The following is a 5742-nucleotide window of genomic DNA, read 5'->3' as shown; positions in this document are numbered from 1 at the left end:
CGTTGGCTTGGAATGGATAAAGGTTGTAATAGACCCGGTGTCTTAATTGTTTCAACTTTATTTTTTTGGCAAACCAAACATTCAGCCACAAACTTTTGAATATCTGATTTAAGGCCATCCCAAAAAAATTCCTTCTTAACCCTGTGGTAAGTTTTTAAAAATCCTGAGTGCCCTCCTAAGGGAGAAGTGTGCAATTCCATAAGAATCTTTTGTTTTAGCTGGGAATTCTTACAGAGGTATAAGTGATCTTTGTACCATAACGAATCATTTTTCCAGCTAAATGTACCAGACGTACTAGAATCTTGTTGTAACTTTCGAATAAGTGCCCACATTTCTTCATCATTCTTCCATTCCTCCCTTGCTTCGTTTATCCAATCTGGTTGGATAATAGAAATGGCACATAAAAATGCTTCCACATCCTCATCCTTTCTTGAGAGTGCATCTGCCCTGACATTTTGCTTCCCTTTTTTGTAGATGATTTCAAAGTCATAACCCAACATCTTTGTGACCCACTTTTGTTGCTCTTCAGAGGATAATCTTTGTTGTAAAAAGTATTTAAGGCTATCATGATCCGTTTTTACCTTGAAGTGTATACCCATTAGGTAGGGTCGCCATTTCTTAAGTGCATGGAGTATTTCCAACATTTCCTTCTCATAAATAGCTTTGCTTAAAAACTTTCCCTTGATTGGACGACTTTCAAAAGAAATGGGTCTTTCATCTTGCATTAGAACAACACCAATTCCATTTCCTGAAGCATCACATTCCACAATAAAGGTTTTTGTGAAGTCCGGTGTAGCTAAGACCGGTGCTTGGCACATTGCCTCTTTAAGATGCTCAAAGGCCTTTGTTACTTCCTGAGTCCATGAAAATGCATCTTTCTTCAATAATTTTGTTAGACGTTCTGCTATTCTCCCATAATTCTTAACAAACTTGCGATAATACCCTGTCAACCCGAGAAATCCTCGCAGATGCTTTATGGATGTGGGGATTTTGCATTCCTTAATGGCTTTAATTTTGCTAGGGTCTACCTTAACTCCTTCATGAGATACAATATGACCAAAATATTCCACCTCCTAGACTCCAAAGAAACATTTCGATCTTTTTGCATATAATTGTTTCTCCTTCAATAGTTGTAGCACCTTGTCAACATGTTCAACATGATCCTTCCAAGACTTTCTGTAGATTAGTATATCATCAAAAAATACTAACACAAATTTTCTAAGGAATGGTTTGAAAATTGAATTCATCAAACCTTGAAATGTTGAAGGTGCATTGGTAAGGTCAAAGGGCATGACCAAAAATTCGTAATGACCCTCATGAGTTCTAAATGTTGTTTTCAGAATGTCTTTAGTCTTCATTCTGATTTGATGATATCCTGAACGAAGATCCAACTTGGTGAAGTAAATTGATCCATGCAATTCATCTAGTAATTCATCAATGACAGGAATGGGGAACTTATCTTTAATAGTGAGCTTGTTGAGCTCCCTATAATCCGGACACATGCGCCATGATCCATCCTTCTTGTGCACCAATACTACTAGAGCAGAGAAGGAACTTTGACTCAGTTGAATTATACCAGCCTCTAGCATTTCTGCAACCATGCATTCAATTTCACTCTTTTGGACATAGGGATATCTGTACAGCCTGATGTTTTGAGGAACACTTCCTGGAATCAGATGAATAGCATGATCATGATCACGCATAGGTGGGAGACCTTTGGGAGTCTCAAATACCTTGGAATGATTGTCCAGGACTTTTTGGAGATCTGGAGAAATAGATGATTCCGATGTGGAAACATCTAGCGAGCATAATTATGCAATTACACCTATTTTCTCCTTTTTTTAGAAGCTTTGTCATACTATTAGAGCTGATTATCTTTCCTGGTTTCCCTGCAATACCCCTTAATTCAACTTCCTTTCCTTCCGTAGAAAATTTGATGAAAAGTTCTTGAAAAATTTATTTTACCTAGGGATTGTAGCCATTGGACTCCTAGTACAACATCAGCACCTCCCATTGGAATGGAAAGCATTGGGCTAGTCAATACATATTCTCCCATGGATAGCTTGATATTATGGAACTTTCCAGAGCAATTTATTGTTCCTCCATTTGCAATCATCACTTGACACTCTGGTGCTGGATATAGGAAGCAATTCAATTCTTTTGCTACCTTACAATGAATAAAATTGTGTGTGCTTCCTGAATCAATCAACACTATTACCTTTTTCTTCTTGATTTGTCCTTCTATCTTGATGGTTTGAGGATTGGTAATTCCCGCCAATGCATTACAAGATATGGTCAGATTTATTTGTTCTTCATCTAGGCTTTGTTCCTGGAGAATATCCTCTTCTTTTGACCTTTCTTGCTCCTTTTCTTCTTCCTCCTCACAATCTATGTAGAATAATTTCTTCTCAGCACACTTATGACCTTTAGTGTATTTGTTATCACATATGTAACAAAGCCCTTTTGCTCTTTTTTCTTCCAATTTTTGTGGTATCAACCTTACAGGTTGTGGAAGACTAGGGGCAACAACACTTCCGTCTTTATAGTTGTGAGTGGTATGCTTCCTGGTTGCCATAATTTTTCTTTCCATTTTTCTTGCTAACCTGAATGCCTTCTCTAATGAATTAGGTTCCCAAAGGCGAATATCATGTTGGATATTATCCTTTAAAGACCCTATGAACACATCAATCCTATGCTCCTCTAGAATATCTTTTACCCTTATGTTCAATTTCTAGAACTCCTAAATGTGCTCCATTATTGAACCCTTTTGTTTGAGACTTATCAATTGGCTAAAAAAGGTGTTGCTTTTTGTATCCTCATAATGTGCTATCAATTCTTCCGTAAAAATTTCCCAAGTGATAAATGGTTTACAAGAGCAAAGCCATTGATACCATACAAACTGATTTGGTTCCAAATATAAAGTTTCCATACGTACCTTTTGTGTGTTTTGCACATTATTGAGATCAAAGAATTGCTCCATCTGTAATATCCATGTGGCAGGATCCTTACCATCAAACTTCCTCATATTTATTTTTGGAATATGGTGAGTCTTCGATCCAACATTAGCATCTATGGAATCATGATTAACATTTCTTTTGTTCTCATCATGAGTTTTATTTAGTACCATTTCACCCTTAGGAACCATTTCTTGTAGCAACTTATTCATATTTATCTTCAATTTGTCCATGTCTGTCTTCAAATCTATCTTCAAATCATCCATCTTAGCTTCCACATCAATCATCTTAGCTTCTAAGCCTTTATTTAAATAGTCCATCTTAGCTTCTACACCTTTCTTTAAACCATCCATCTTAGCTTCTACATCTTTCTTTAAACCATCCATCTTAGATTCTGTTCCTTTTTGTGCAAGGGACTGTTGTTGCACTTGGTCTTGTAATTTTGATATATCATGTTGCATTTCTTCCTCTTCTTCATGAGTCATGCTAGAGCTTTCAGGTTCCTTACTAGGTGTTTGCATTTTCTTTCCTCGGGGCATCAATTACTGATAATAATGCTCTACTATGCCCTTTGAATTCCTTCAAAATAAATTTTCAAACCAAGCTTAAGCAAAAATTTAAGAAAGTCTACACACCTTTTTTCACATTGTAGGAGCTCGATATTTCCTCTGATGTATCTCAGTACTTTCCAATCATTTAGTTCTGAATTTGTGAGCTGTAGTAGCCCTTTTCGTCCTCTTTCCAATGCCACAAGTCTGACCCAAATTAGATTCTCCAAGGAAGATTTATGTGAAATCTTTCACAGTGACTTGCTTATAGACTAGTTCAGTAGAGCGAACTTGTATGACGTGCCACGAGTCATTGTTTTGACCTTTGGATCTGAAACATGCATACAAGAAACTACGGTCCGTCCACTTTCTGCACATTCTTACAAAATTTCAATCCAATCCCCAAAGAGAAAGTTATGACGATTTTCCCCAGGTCACCTGTTTTGAATGTAATTCAGGAGTTTGCAAAAAGACCAACTTCCTTAGATCATATCTCCATAAATATCACGCAAAAAGTTCTGAAATTCAAACCCAAGGTTCAGCGTGATTTCCTCTCAAATGGGTTTTTCTTGTGACTTCTGAAACGTCACAGAAAAAAGTTATAGCGAAAATCCCACGACGACCTGTTTGGAGTAGCGAAACCCTAGAATCCAAAGCTCTGATACCAAATGTTATGAAACCAGCTCAAGAAAAGATATAAAAGATAGATCAACGCCTTAGAATTCAGCCTCTTCGAGGGGGAAACCTCCTTTATATTACATAAATGAACAATTCTTGGATGATTCAAATGACAAAACCTCCTTTCTATATATAGGAGTCTAAGGAGTCACAATATAATCCAGCCGACCTAACCATAATAATATAAAGCCACAAAAATAACAATAGAGGGATTATATGGGGCACAGTAGTAACAATATGGGGGTAATAGGGGCACAACAACATTAATAAGGGGTATAACTACAATAGTAATGGGGTAATCACTAGTATTATAGGGACCCAACAGAAGAAGACCGAATTCAAAATGAAAAATCAATTGGGCCCTTTCATTTGTAATACCAGAGAAGTTGGACCAAAGGACTATAAGATTTTGCAACAAATGAAATTCAAGAACAGATTTATGTGGCAGTATGACCCTCATGGCATCATAAATAAGATAAGGATCAAGGTCAAATTGGTACCTTTCATCCATCATCCCAGACAAGACATTGAAAGGTTTTCCAACCAATCAGAATGGTTGGAAAACACTCAAGTAGACATGGATAGTACTGTAGTTGATATAGAGAATACATTAATCGATGTAGAAAAACAGATTGATACAAGCTCCTTCTTGCAGGTTCTAGAAATAGGAGAATCAATGAATATTCCTCTTGTATTATAGACTCCAACAAGTGAGGATAAAAATGCAAAGAGAACCAGGGAAGAAGGTTCTAGTTCAGATATGGAAACCACAAATGAGAAGTTTGAGATTAGTTACAAGAAGAGGCTCAAGCTTAATCTTGTAACTAAACAGGTAAACACCATTGATTGAGTGGAAATTACTCACACTGACACATTGGTAGAAAGGAGCAAAGGCCCATAAACTTTAGGATAAACTCACCAACCCTCAACATCAAACACTCAACTTATTGAGAGACAACTTAGTGTTGAGGTTTCTTCATTCACCAAGCCTGTGGATAAAAAGAAGGATATCAAAGATGAAATTAAGTTGAGAAATGAGAATTTGAAGGTTGAGACTTACACCCAATACTTCAAGCAGACACCAGCAAATCAAAACAGGTCGATGTCAGCCTTTGACATCAAAACAGGAAAAATGCAGATGTCATTCATGCAACCTACAGTCCAGTAGCCAAAAACTTTAGCAAACTATAGGAAAACAAATTTTGAGGTTTTGGCCAGGGATGTTCATCCCATTGACAAAATTGAGATTCACAAGTAGGCAGATGAGATGATCTATTCCACCTTGATAGGTAAATTTATGATTGCAAACAAGATGCAAAGTTCATTGGACAACATTACAGCACAGTAAAAATTGGAAAAGGCCTCCTCACAGGCCAAGGATAACAAGATCAAATCACTGGAAGACTTGCTGATTGAGATGGGACATGATCCCAATGATATCAAGGTTGCGCAGAAGTTGATACATAAAAAGAATGAGGACATTGCTGCTCTCAAAAAACAACTCAAATTGCCTCATTCAGAGCACCCATAGACAAAATAGGTCCTTGAGAGCCAAACACATC

The sequence above is a fragment of the Pinus tabuliformis genome, chromosome 5_1 (assembly GCF_031772625.1).
Source record: "Pinus tabuliformis cultivar Carrire ecotype Pingquan chromosome 5_1, CPIR1, whole genome shotgun sequence".
NCBI classification, from domain to species: domain Eukaryota; kingdom Viridiplantae; phylum Streptophyta; class Pinopsida; order Pinales; family Pinaceae; genus Pinus; species Pinus tabuliformis.
This window is presented reverse-complemented; position numbering follows the sequence as displayed.